The following is a 13,307-nucleotide window of genomic DNA, read 5'->3' on the forward strand; positions in this document are numbered from 1 at the left end:
GAGTGGAGTATTGAAGTCCCCCAGTACTATTGTATTGGAATCTAAATCTCCCTTTAAGTCCCTTAACATATCTTTTAAATAGACCGGTGCCCTGTAATTAGGTGCATATACATTTATAATAGTTACATCTTCCTGTTGAATTGAACCCTTAATCATTATATAGTGTCCCTCTTTGTCTCTCTTAACAGTTTTTGTATTAAAGTTTATTTTGTTTGATATTAATATGGCTACACCTGCTTTTTTTGGTTTCTGTTGGCATGGAATATCTTTTTCCAACCTTTCACTTTCAGTCTGCATGCATCTTTGTTAGAGAGATGTGTTTCTTGTAGGCAACAAATAGTTGGGTTGTGTTCTTTGAGCCAATCAGCCAATCGGTGTCTTTTAACTGAAGAATTCAGACCATTAATGTTCAATGTGACTATTGATACATAGTGACTTTGCCCTGCCATTTTCCCAGAGATATTTTCTAGTATATGCATTGAGCTTCCCATGCTCTTTTACTGGTAGGTTTTCTTCCTTTACCTTCTTTCATATCGATGGCCGTGTTTCTGTGTTTCTGAGTGTAGCACATCTTTAAGTATCTTTTGCAGGGCCGGACGAGTGGCGGCAAAGTCTTTCAATTTCTGTTTGCTATGAAAGGTCTTTATTTCACCTTCATTCACAAATGAGAGCTTGGCAGGATATAATATTCTGGGCTGGCAATTTTTCTCTCTTAGCACCTGTGCTATGTCTCACCATTCCCTCCTAGCCTGTAGTGTTTCTGATGAGAAGTCTGCTGTGAGTCTAATTGGACATCCTCTGAGAGTAATCTGACGTTTCTCTTTTGCACATTTTAGGATCTTTTCTTTATGTTTCACTGGGGTAAGTTTAATTACCACGTGTCATGGTGAGGATCTCTTTTGGTCATGTTTATTGGGGGTTCTATGAGCTTCCTGTACTAGGATGTCTCTGTCCTTCTCCAAACCTGGAAAGTTCTCTGCTAGTATCTCACTAAAAAGGCCTTCTAATCCTTTCTCTCTCTCCATGCCTTCAGGAACTCCTAGAACTTGAATGTTGGTTTTTTTAATAGTATCCTGTAGATTCCCAACAATATTTTTTAGATTTCTAATTTCCTCTTCTTTGGTTTGACTGTATGTTTTCCTGTGCTCTATCTTCTAAGTCCGATATTCTCTCTTCTGCTTCACCCATTCTGTTTTTAAGGCTTTCTAATGTGTTTGTCATTTGATCTATTGAGCTCTTCATTTCATTTTGATTTCTCTTCACTATTACACTTTCCTGTTCTACTAGTTTCTGAGTTTCATTTTGACTCTTCCTTAAAATTTCATTTTCACGAGAGAGATTTTCAATCTTGTCCATTAAGGATTTCTGTAGTTCAAGGATTTGCTTTTGAAAACTTCTAAATGTTCTTATCATAAATTTTTTGAAATCTGTATCTTGCATTTCTTCTATCTCATCATCTTCATACTCTTGGCTTGGGGTGTTTTGCTCATTTGGAGGCATCATAGTGTCATCGTTGATCTTGCTCCCTCTATTTCTGTGTTTGTTACTCGGCATAGTTAATTCTTCTTTTGTCACTGTGCGTTTTTTTTTTTTTATACTGTGTCCGTGTTAAGTGGACTGCCTGCTGTTGGAGGAGCCTTGGAGGCTTGAGATGGGTGCGGCCTGAGAGCTCTGCCTGGTTCTTCCTGGTTAAGGGTGTGCAAAGGTGACACCCTCAAGTTATGCGTGGTAAATCTCTCTCTTTTTATTTATTTATTTATTTTATTTATTCAGGGGGTAAGTAACACTGCAGGGCAGGGCTGTGCAGAATTGATGGTATTTAGCTTCCAGTCTTTGGCTCCTCTGGACTCCCACTGGGTTGCCTAGGCTACTGAATTGTAGTGACTCAGTTCCTTAACTCTCCCCCATTGATATGTAAATCCAGAGAGGAGGCCTGCTTTTTGTCTCTTGGGAATTCTTCAAGCCTTGCAGCCTTGTAACCTTTGCAAGGTTAGGGGGAAGAGAAACCCCGAAGCTTTTTTTTTTCCTTCTTTCCGGTAGTGAGTTTGCTGCACTTTCCGGCCCCCCTCTAGATTCTGACCCCCGTTTCCCCACCAATGTCTCGGGTTATTGAACTCACCTCCCCTTCCAGTGCCGATGTGTGGACTCGGAGCCCTGAGCGTCCCAAGTCTCCCCGCTGTTGTCTGTGTGGCATGCACTCCCCTTGGAGCACTGGCGCGCAGACCCTGGGGCTTCTGTGGCTCAGTCCCGTGACTTGGCTTCCGCGCGGTGGGCGACCTTGTTCTCCCAGTAGGTCCTCCGATTCACGGCTGCTCCATCCAGAAGGGTTTCCCCTGCAATTTTTTTTTTTGGTTCTATTTTCTGCGGCTACCGTAACTTCCCTTTTATTAAACTAAATTTTCCCGGACTATCGGTGCGCGCCCTCACTATTCCGCCATCTTGGCTCCAGTATCAAGTCTTGCAATACCCCCTTTGTTTTGTGTTTTCTTGCATATTTTTCATGTATTTCTCTATTTTAAAGAATTTTATGATGTTACATTTTGTTTTCATGCTGACTAATGGAATTCAGGTAACTGGATGAATGGTCTTTTCAAATCAGGGCACATGATTTGGCTTTCTGGAGTTCAATGTTGGTTTTATTGTTTTGGGCTCATCAGCCAATTATGCCATTGTTCTTCAGCACATCACTCTAGTTTTTCTGGTTTTTTATTTGTTTCCTGCCGTATCTCTTTCGTTCATTTTTATTCTCACCCAAAACAACAGTTGTGATGTAGTACCCATTAGATACACAGAAACACTACAAATTGTGGTTTTATGATTCAAAATCTATAGCCAGCACCGACCAAGATGATTTTTGTGTTTGTGGAAATGATATTTAAGGCTTTTGTAGACCTGAGGGATTTTAGTTTTTCTTTCTTTCTTTTTTTTTTTTTTTTGACAGGCAGAGTTAGACAGTGAGAGAGAGACAGAAAGCTCTTCCTTCCATTAGTTCACTCCACTAATGGCCACTACTATGAACACTGCACCAATTGAAGCCAGGAGCCAGGTGCTTCCTCTTGGTCTCCAATGCAGGTGCAGGGCCCAAGGACTTGGGTCATCCTCCACTGCCTTCCCAGGCCACAGCAGAGAGCTGGACTAGAAGAGGAGCAACCAGGACAGATTCTGGTGCCCAAACTGGGACTAGAACCCAGGGTACTGGAGCTGTAGGTGGAAGATTAGCCAAATTAGCCATGGCACCAGTGGAATTTTAGTTTTTCCAAAACAAGTTTGCCTGTGATTTTTTTTGTTAAAATCAATAAGAATTCTACAGCAATTTGCCTGGTCATATGTGGATTAAACCAGAAAAGTCTGGTTCTTTTGTGGCTGCAGCTGGGCTGATCAGGAGCCCTGAGCCAGGAGCTTCTTCTAGGTTTCACAAATGGGTGCAGGGGTACAAGTGCTTGAGCCATCTTCTGCTGTTTTCTAGGCTAATTGCAGGGAGCCAGATCAGAGGTAGAATGGCTGAGACTCAAACTAGTGCCCATATGAGATGCTGGCACTGCAGGCAGAAGTTTAACCTACTATGCCACAGTGATGGGACCATAATATGTTTTAACTACCCAGTGTTGATGTACACTTGAATTGTGTCTAGTACAGGTAATGGCAAACAGACAGCCACTTGGAATATTGCTGTGCAATCCTTTAAAGGAGTGGTTGTTTGGTTGTCTTGATTAAGTGCTTGAAAGTGGGCCAATTGTCCCAGCTGTCAAATATAGTATAAGAGCTTCTCAGTGTCATTTTCCTCCCAGCTTGCTCATAAGACATTCAGATGATCTCAGAGTATGTGTAAGCCTACTTAAGGCATAAGGTTTGTTCTGGTAGGCTGTGGAATGAAAGGAAATAAAATATTCATTTATTTATTTATTTATTCATTTTCAACCTTTTTTTTCAGATTATTTTAAAGATTTATTTTATTTGAAAGACAGAGTTACAGAGAGAGGTAGAGACAGAGAGGTCTTCCATCTTCTGGTTCACTCCCCAGATGGCTGCAACAGCTGGAGCTGTGCCAATCTAAAGCCAGGAGTTAGGAGCTTCTTCTGGGTCTCCCACATGGGTGCAGGGGCCCAAGGACTTGGACCATCTTCTACTGCTTTCCCAGGCCATAGCAGAGAGTTGGATCAGAAGAGGAGCAGCTGGGACTAGAACTGGTGCCCATATGGGATGCCAGTGCTTCAGGCCAGGGCTTTAACATGCTGTGCCACAGTACCAGCTCCAACATTAATTTTAGATGTGTAATTAGTATAACTTTTTATAGCAGCATTTTTAAAATTTGAAAATGTGTGCTGGCCAGTGCTGCGGCTCACTAGGCTAATCCTCCGCCTTGTGGCACTGGCACACTGGGTTCTAGTCCCATTCGGTTTGCCAGATTCTGTCCTGGTTGCCCCTCTTCCAGGCCAGCTCTCTGCTGTGGCCAGGGAGTGCAGTGGAAGATGGCCCAAGTGCTTGGGCCCTGTACCCGCATGGGAGACCAGGAGAAGCACCTGGCTCCTGCCTTCAGATCAGCACGGTACGCCAGCCACAGCACACCAGCCACGGCGGCTATTGGAGGGTGAACCAATGGCAAAAGGAAGACCTTTCTGTCTCTCTCTCAGTGTCCACTCTGCCTGTCCAAAAAAAAGAAAAAGAAAAAGAAAATGTGTGCCAATGATTTACTTACAGTGTTAAATATATGGTTACTATATATGAGCTTATTGAAGAGTACTTATGTTAGTTTATGGAAATTCCAGTGGAATGTACTTATGAGTGCATTTCCATTCTCCATCAACTATTCACTTCTAACATTGTAATGTTAAGCAGCCGTGCACAAATAAGAGCTCTATATGCCTCATTGTAGTAAACCATCCCACCCCAACACAATCCAACACTGCTGTGTTTTTCATGTTGATATGTTGATATGTTTATGTTTTCAGCACTTTTTTTCATCAAACCATTTCCCTGTAAATCCTTCCAATTCTGTGTGACAAGCACGATTTATTTCTATTTAAAGCAATATTGAAAATGAAGACATGACATGCTTAGTGCCTTCAACATTGCTTTTGAGAACTGCTAACATCTCTAGCACAGCACCTGTAATAAATTCAAATCACACCTTAATATAAGACAGCACAGCATATGAACAATCAAAATCTGAAATCAACACATAATATTGTCAAACTAGAAGCTGTAGCTAATATGTTTCCATATTTATTTATTTATTTATATTCCACATAAAAACATACTATAAAACTCAGGATGACTTTAAAGAATTCTTTCTGAAAAGTGCAGTAAGCAAATATGAAAGCCTGAAAATTATTTCAGAATTACTCCTGTTATGGTTGGCATTAAGATGCAGCAGGTTAAGTGCCACTTGGGACACCACCATCCTACATCACAATCCTGGTTTGAGTCCTAGTCCTCTGCATTTCCAATCCAGCTGCCTGCTAATGCACTTGGGCAGGCAGAGGATATGGCCAAGGTACTCAGCCACTGATAACCCATGTGGGAATCCTGAATGAAGTTCCAGGCTCCTTAATTCACCCTGGCCCAGTGCTGGCTGTTACAGTCATTTTGGAAGCTAACCAGAAGGTGGAAGACCTTTCTGTCTCTCCCTTTCTAACACTCTGCCTTTCTGGTAGATAGGTAGATCTATTTAAAAATAATTTTTAAAATTCTTCTCTTAGGAAGAAGTAATTTTCAAAATTATTTGTTTGAAACAAATAGATTTGGTACAATGTTACAAAAATAAAATACAACATATTAATGAAAACTCAGATTTGTTATTGCCATCTATTTACAAAATCAAAAATCAGTCTGTGAAAGTCCAAACTTTACTCTCAATAAAAATGTAGATGCATGCTTAACTCACTTTTAGATTATAACTAAAGCAAAATCTTAGAGAAAGAAAAATCTCCCTAAAGTTTAAAGTTTAAATGGTTCTACAAATCTTAGCCATCCTCACAAATAGCTCAGAAACAACCCCTAAGAAAAGGAGAGGCTGATGAGAGATAGCATATTAGGCTTCTCATTTCAGCAAGCTTTTCCTGTCCATATATTGGCATTCAAGTATAGTTTCACTTGAAAAAATAAAATGGATATTTACAAGTCAATCATCTGATTTTCACGTTTAGAACTATTGCACAAAATGGTATCTACCAAGGGCACTCGAAAGTTCTTTATACAAAGAGATGATTGATTGAGATAGATTCCTTCAAAGCTTTGATTTTATAGACTATTTTGCAGAAAGTGAATTTTCTGAAGTATGAACTATATGCATATTAATATAACAGCAACACATTCCAAAGTCAAATATGTTTTTATACTCATCTTTTGAATGTAATCCCTCACCTTGGTTTCTATACATTAGTAAGTATTAAAATTCTAATTCTTTATGTCTAGTTCCATCTGTTAGAATTATCAGTGCATTCATTAAGTTTATGATAAAACAGTAGGTGCAGCTTGATGAGTGCATTCATTTTTTAGATTTACTTATTTATTTTGAAAGTCAGAGTTAAAGAGATCAGGAGAGACACAGAGAGAAATCTTCTGTCTGCTGGTTTACTTCCCAGATGATTATAACTCCCATCGTTGGACCAGGTGAAAGCCAGGAGCTGGAGCCTCATCCAGCTACCCTGCATGAGGGGCAGAGAATCAAATACTTGGTCCATCTTCCACTGCTTTGCCCACACTGTTATCAGGGAGCTGGATCAGAGGTGAAGCACCTGGAACAGAAAGCGGTATCTATGTGGGATGGTAAAATCACAGGCAGCAGTTTTACCTGCTATGCCACAAAGCTGGCCCCAAGTATATTCAGTTTCTTTCTATTAAAAAAAAATTCAATCTTTAGCATGCTGTTTTTTTTTTAATGGGTAGATGGATTTTTTTTTTTTGACAGGCAGAGTGGACAGTGAGAGAGAGACAGAGAGAAAGGTCTTCCTTTTCTGTTGGTTCAATGGCCACTGTGGCCAGTGCACCGCGCTGATCTGAAGCCAGAAGTCAGGTGCTTCTCCTGGTCTCCCATGCAGGTGCAGGGCCCAAGGACTTGGGCCATCCTCCACTGCCTTCTCAGGCCACAGCAGAGAGCTGGACTGGAAGAGGGGCAGCTGGGAAAGAATCCGGTGCCCCGACCAGGACTAGAACCTGGTGTGCCAGTGCCGCAGGTGGAGGATTAGCCTATTGAGCCATGGCACCAGCCTATCATGCTGTTTTGAGACTTGATTTTTCTTAAGAGTTATTTATTAATTTGAGAGGCTGAGTTACAGAGAGAAGGCAAGAGAGACTGAGAGGTCTTCCATCCACTGATTCACTCTCCAAAGGCTATGATGGCCAGAACTAGGCCAATCTGAAGCCAGGAGCCAAGAACTTCTTCTGGGTCTCCAATGTGGGTGCTGGGGTCCAAGCACTTGTGCCAACCTCCATTGACTTTCCAGGCCTTGGACCAGAGAGCTGGATTGGAAGAGGAGCAGCCAAGACATGAGCCAGTGCCCATATGGGGATGCTGGCATCACAGGTGGAGATTTAATCTACTGTGCCATAGTGCCAGACCCATGTATTGAATTTCTAAAATTTCAAACTTACAGTACTTATTAAGCCTCAGAAAATATTATTACATTTTACTTTATCATCAAAAGCTAGATATGTTTTCTTTTCTAATCAGAGTATTTGATTTGTTCAGTGTTACTAATATACAACATATTTTAAGGCATAATTTAAATATATTTTCAGATGTATTTACCTGCCCATGAATAATTGTATAACTGTCAAACTACAGTTTTCACCTTATTTCCAAAAATGTTATGAATTTTAATGGAGTACTTTGATGAATTTGAAGATACCATGCTGAATTTAAATGAGCATGAGATACAAAATCAGAGAAATCATGATATTTCTCATCATTATTGCAACCCATAGTATAATATTCAACTCTTATCAAATTTGATTATTTTCTGTCTGTGGGATAGTTGGCTCTGAGTTGAGCAGTTGAGGTTTGAGCTTGTACTACTGAATATAAATGTGTGGAATGGATACCATTTCAGGCTCAAGTGTTCAGATGGTATGGGAACTTCTAGCATACTTATAAGGTTTGATTTTCCAACTGTTAACATTTTCCAATTGTAATTGTTTCTCTCTAGTTAAGTTAATAGTTATGCTCCATCAAAATTTGTGAAATACTGAAATTCTATGTTCCCTTGACAGGAATAAGAATGCTGGGAGTTATGTAACTCCACAAAAATTATTTTTACTATAAATATATTTGAAATATGCAGCCCTATGCATGTATTGTCTATTTGAAATGGTTTTATTCTGTGTGTGTGTATCTCACTAACTAAAGTTAGTTTTAAAGATAACAGTGCAACACAGGGCATTATTTTTGCTTTATTCTCTATCATCTACACATCAAAGTAATGGTGAAGAAAGTCAGTATTACTGTTCAGACACTGCTTTATTTGTCTTCAGAGAAGTTATCAAAGTGCTCTGGAGGTTTCTCTCTATTTAAGAAAGGAAAAACAATTTATAAACTATTATATTTATGAAAACTGAAGTATTCTCTCTATCCAACTTTTTGCTGATTTTAAGTTATGCGTATATCATTATACTGCTGGTATCAAAGAGAAAACACTTTCAATAACCAATCTAATTTGGCTAATCTCTATAAAAGTGATGTGAATATTTTACAAGATTATTTCAGAAGCAAAAGAAGAGTGAACATGTAAGCAAATGGGTATGCAATTTTCTCTCTTGCATAAGACTGCTTGAATTCCATGAGCTGCCTCATGCTAGTTCCAGCAAAAGGGCAGTGCTCAGACACCAGGCTCAACGTACTCTGACAAAGCTGTCAGGATAATAATATATAGCTGGCCGGCTAATAGATTTTTATAATGCCCTTCAAAAAGCTTACAGACACCATTTTGTCCTCATGTGGAAAATGAAATATATGAAAATGAAGAATAATTATGTATGTGTGGATTATCCATGAGAACAACTGTAAAGTTTATTATCTGAGGCTGGTGCCACGGCTCACTAGGCTAATCCTCTGCCTTGTGGCACTGGCACACTGGGTTCTAGTCCTGGTCGGGGTGCCGGATTCTGTCCCGGTTGCCCCTCTTCCAGGCCAGCTCTCTGCTGTGGCCAAGGAGTGCAGTGGAGGATGGCCCAAGTGCTTGGGCCCTGCACCCCATGGGAGACCAGGAGAAGCACCTGGCTCCTGCCATCAGATCAGTGCGGTGCACGAGCCGCAGCGCACTGGCCGAGGCAGCCATTGGAGGGTGAACCAACGGCAAAAGGAAGACCTTTCTCTCTGTCTCTCTGTCTTACTGTCCACTCTGCCTGTCAAAAAGTAAAAAAAAAAGCTTTATTATCTGAAATCACAATAAGCAGAGTTTTCCTCATTTGGACTGTTTTGCATCGGCTTTCTTTCCCTGTTAGTGTGCTAAATCAGTGTGCATATGGTAGACTTCCAAGTCTTCTCTTGTCAAATGAAGGCTGCTTTACATTGGCACTTTTCTACATAGGATTTCATATGTTTAAGTATACATTAAGGTAGTTGTGGGGATCTGTGTGTTTGGGTCAGAATTTGAAAGAAGTTAATTAGTATAGGGCATGTAACTAAAATGTTAGCATCATTGACATTAATAGTATTGCTAAGTATTGTCTTTGAGTCTTATTGTTCCTCATTTTATTCTTGTTGGCTTTGGCTGCTTTGAAAATTTACAGGATGAAACTACAGATTGTTGCAACTGAAGGTTTAGGTATTGTGTAATTCATCATAAATTGTATGTGTGTCATCAGTACTGGTATTTCTGTTGCTTTGTGTTTAAATACAACCAAATTTCACATAAAAGAGACAACTGGCAATAAATGCATATCAGCATAGACAGCAATTCAAAAAGTGAGGTTGGCACCCTGAATTTATTGGTAATCACTAACAAATATTTGTGAGAAAAAGGAAGATCAACATGTTTAATTTCCAACCAATGAGGTCTCTGATTGAAAAGTCCTTTGGCACCTGGCACAGAGCCACAGCAGGTAAAACTGCCACCATGGTGCTGGAATCGCATATGTGTGCTGGTGTGAGTCCCGAATGTTCCATTTCTCATCCAGCTCCCTGCTAATATGCCTGGGAAAGCAGTGGAGGATGGCTCAACTATTTGGGCCCCTGCAGCCTTATGGGTTAACTGGAAGAAATTCCTGGCTCCTGGTTTCAGACAGCCCAGCTCTGGCCACTGTGGCCATTTAGGGAGTGAACTAGAGGATGAAAGATCTCTATCTCTCCCTCTCCTTTTGTAACTTTGCCGTTCAAATAAATAAATAGATCTTTAAAAATAAAAAGTCCAAACTTTAACAACTGCAGATGTGATATTTTATTTCATTTAGTCATAATGTACAACCTTAGAACAGTATGTTAAGACTCACTTTGAATACTGGGTAGTGCAAAAACAACATGGGATTCATAGGAGGTTGCTTAGCATATACACACAAGGGAATATTGAGATTGTGGAAAATGGGATTAAAAGACATGTACTTTGTGCAAAAATATTTAACTCCAAGCATAAATTTTATAGTATGTATTTTCTATTAATTTTTAACTAATATCAACCATATCTCATAATGAAAACACAGTATTACCTTTTTCCTGTATGAGAACATTCTATGAGCACCAGTTATATGATTTCATGAAAATTTTTTTAATTTTTTTATTTATTTGACAGAGTTAGATAGTGAGAGAGAGAGACAGAGAGAAAGGTCTTCCTTCTGTTGGTTCACCCCCCCCCCAAATGGCCGCTATGGCTTGCTCTGTGCCTATCCAAAGCCAGGAGCCAGGTGCTTCCTCCGGGTCTCCCATATGGGTGCAGGGGTCCATGTACTTGGCCCATCCTCCACTGCCTTCCCAGGCCACAGCAGAGAGCTGGACTGAAAGAGGAGCAACTGGGACTAGAACCCGGCACCCATATGGGATGCTGATGCCACAGGTGGAGGATTAACCAAGTGAGCCACGGTGCCAGCTCCATGAATATCCAGCAGTGTATTTCTACCCATTTTAATGAAGAATGATTACTTCACTTTTTCCACATGTCGGACATGTCCAAGGAACAGAGCAGGACAAATGACTGGATCTATTTTTCAGCCCATTTCTATCATTTAGTCTTGCACATTCGTTTTATAATTTCATTGCCTTACCAGAAACAAAGGCCAGTTGTCCAAAATCCCACCTCATTGTCATCTTTTTTCTGGATTCTCTTAGGTTGTCCTTTTATATTTTAATCTATACTCTGAAAATCCTTCAGAAACACAATTTTAAAGCAAAACTATTATGAGTTCAAGTTAAACAGGCTTGATTGGAAGACAATGTGTATGCTACTGAGAGGGTACCTTCCAGGCCAGTGTTCTCGTGTAGTGGATGAAGCCACCCTCTGCAGTACTGGCATTCCATGTGGGCACTGGTTCAAGTCTTGGCTGCTCCACTTCTGATCCTCCTGTCTGCTGTGGCCTGGGAAAGTAGTGGAGGATAGCCCAGGTCCTTGGTCCCCTGCACCTGTGTGGGAGACCTGGAGGAAGCTCCTGGCTCCTGGCTTTGGGTGGGTGCAGTTCTGGCCATTGCAGCCAATTGAGGAGTGAACCAGTGGATGGAAGACCTCTCTCTGTCTGCCTCACCTTCACCCTCTGTGTAACTCTTTCAAATAAATAAATGAATCTTCTTTAAAAAAATGTAGTGCCCCCTAATACTGTGTGGAACATAATCAAACTAAAATTTATGTTGCTTATTGAAATTCAAATTTAGCTGACTGCCATCTTTCTTTCTAAATCTGACCACTTTATTCAAATAACATATGAAAGCTTATCACATTAACTAATGAAATGATAAACTGCTGCCTATACTGTATCATTATGGCTATTCTCCCCTTATAACATAAAATAAGGAAACTCCTATATATGTCAAGTAAGTTGAATCACATTTTGAAAACTCCAACCAATGAGTCAGAGAAAGATTTCACAATCAAAATTTCTGGTCCAAACTTTCTGGCATACTTGAAACATCTAAAGAAAAAAAAAATGTTTCCCATACCTATTCAAAGTGGAAATAAGCAAAAAATATTTTTAAATTTCTTTTGTGAAACTAACATTACATCAATTATGAGGCAAGTGGACCAGGATTTGAAATAATTTTTAAAAGCACCCCTTTCATAAACAGATACAAATATTATAAACAAAGTATTATTATGATAAATAAATCATGTATGAAAACATAATAGATACATTGCAAGCAAGAGATAATAAAAAACAAGATTTATTAAGATTACAAAACAAGGCCAGAGCTGCGGCTCACTTGGCTAATCCTCAGTCTGTGGCTCTAGCACCCCAGATTCTAGTCCCAGTTGGGGCACCAGGTTCTGTCCCGGTTGCTCCTCTTCCAGTCCAACTCTCTGCTGTGGCCCAGGAAGGCAGTGGAGGATGGCCCAAGTGCTTGGGCCCTGCCTCCACATGGGAGGAAGCACCTGGCTTCTGGCTTCAAATTGTCGCAGCACACTGGCTGTAGTGGCCATTTGGGGGGTGAACCAATGGAAAGGACGACCTCTCTCTCTCTCTCTCTCTCTCTCTCGCTGTCTAACTCTGCCTGTAAAAAAAAAAAAAAAAAAAAAAAAACTTACCAAAAAAGTCATGCAGGCAGGTAAAAAATACAAAAGGAAATCACAAGATCAGTTAGATTGCATGTTGAAAAACATTCAATAAAATTTGGCATTTAGTGAAAAAATACTTGCTAACAGTAAAAATAGACAATAAGTGACTTCCTCAATCTGATCAAGACCAAAGGGAACCTACAACAAACAACGCAGCTAATACAGGATCACTGCAAGCTTTCTTCCTGGAAGTAAGCCTGAATCAGGAGGCTGCCACTATTTATCTTCAACTTCCTACTGGAGGGTCATCAGAGGAATAAATTGGCAAAAAGTAAATTAAAGGTGTAAAGATACTTTCTAAGGAGTGAAATTGTCACATAGGATGACACTTACATAGATATAATTCATAAAAATCTAAAAAACACAAATAATAAACAATTCAAGATTACCAGAAAGATTTCCATGAATTACTAAGTACCAATAAGAGATAGATAGAAAATAATATTAAAGGACAAGAAACAGAGTAGGAAACAAATACCTACAAGAGAGATAAAAGAAAAAAAGGATTAATTATGTAATAATTATAAAGATTCTTAAAATAAATATTAAAAACATCACAAATGAAACCACAGAGAATATGAAGGAAAGGAAAGGGCCCAGAAGCCAATAAATAGC

General features: G+C 39.8%; 1 long non-coding RNA gene across 2 annotated transcripts in view; it reads right to left on the bottom strand.

Annotated features, from left to right (window-relative positions):
* Positions 1-5,194: 5,194 nt before the first annotated feature.
* LOC103346477 (uncharacterized) overlaps positions 5,195-13,307 on the bottom strand; it is a 43,315-nt gene continuing 35,202 nt past the window's right edge. Inside the window, exon 4 of one of the 2 annotated variants that reach the window (XR_016223703.1) lies at positions 5,195-6,737. This is a non-coding gene — a long non-coding RNA (uncharacterized LOC103346477). Of the gene's footprint in view, positions 12,629-13,307 lie in introns of both variants that reach the window. The other variant, XR_016223702.1, reaches the window with a different exon arrangement.

This window comes from Oryctolagus cuniculus, chromosome 17 (genome assembly GCF_051225735.1).
Source record: "Oryctolagus cuniculus isolate XC-2025 breed Fujian yellow rabbit chromosome 17, ASM5122573v1, whole genome shotgun sequence".
NCBI lineage: Eukaryota > Metazoa > Chordata > Mammalia > Lagomorpha > Leporidae > Oryctolagus > Oryctolagus cuniculus.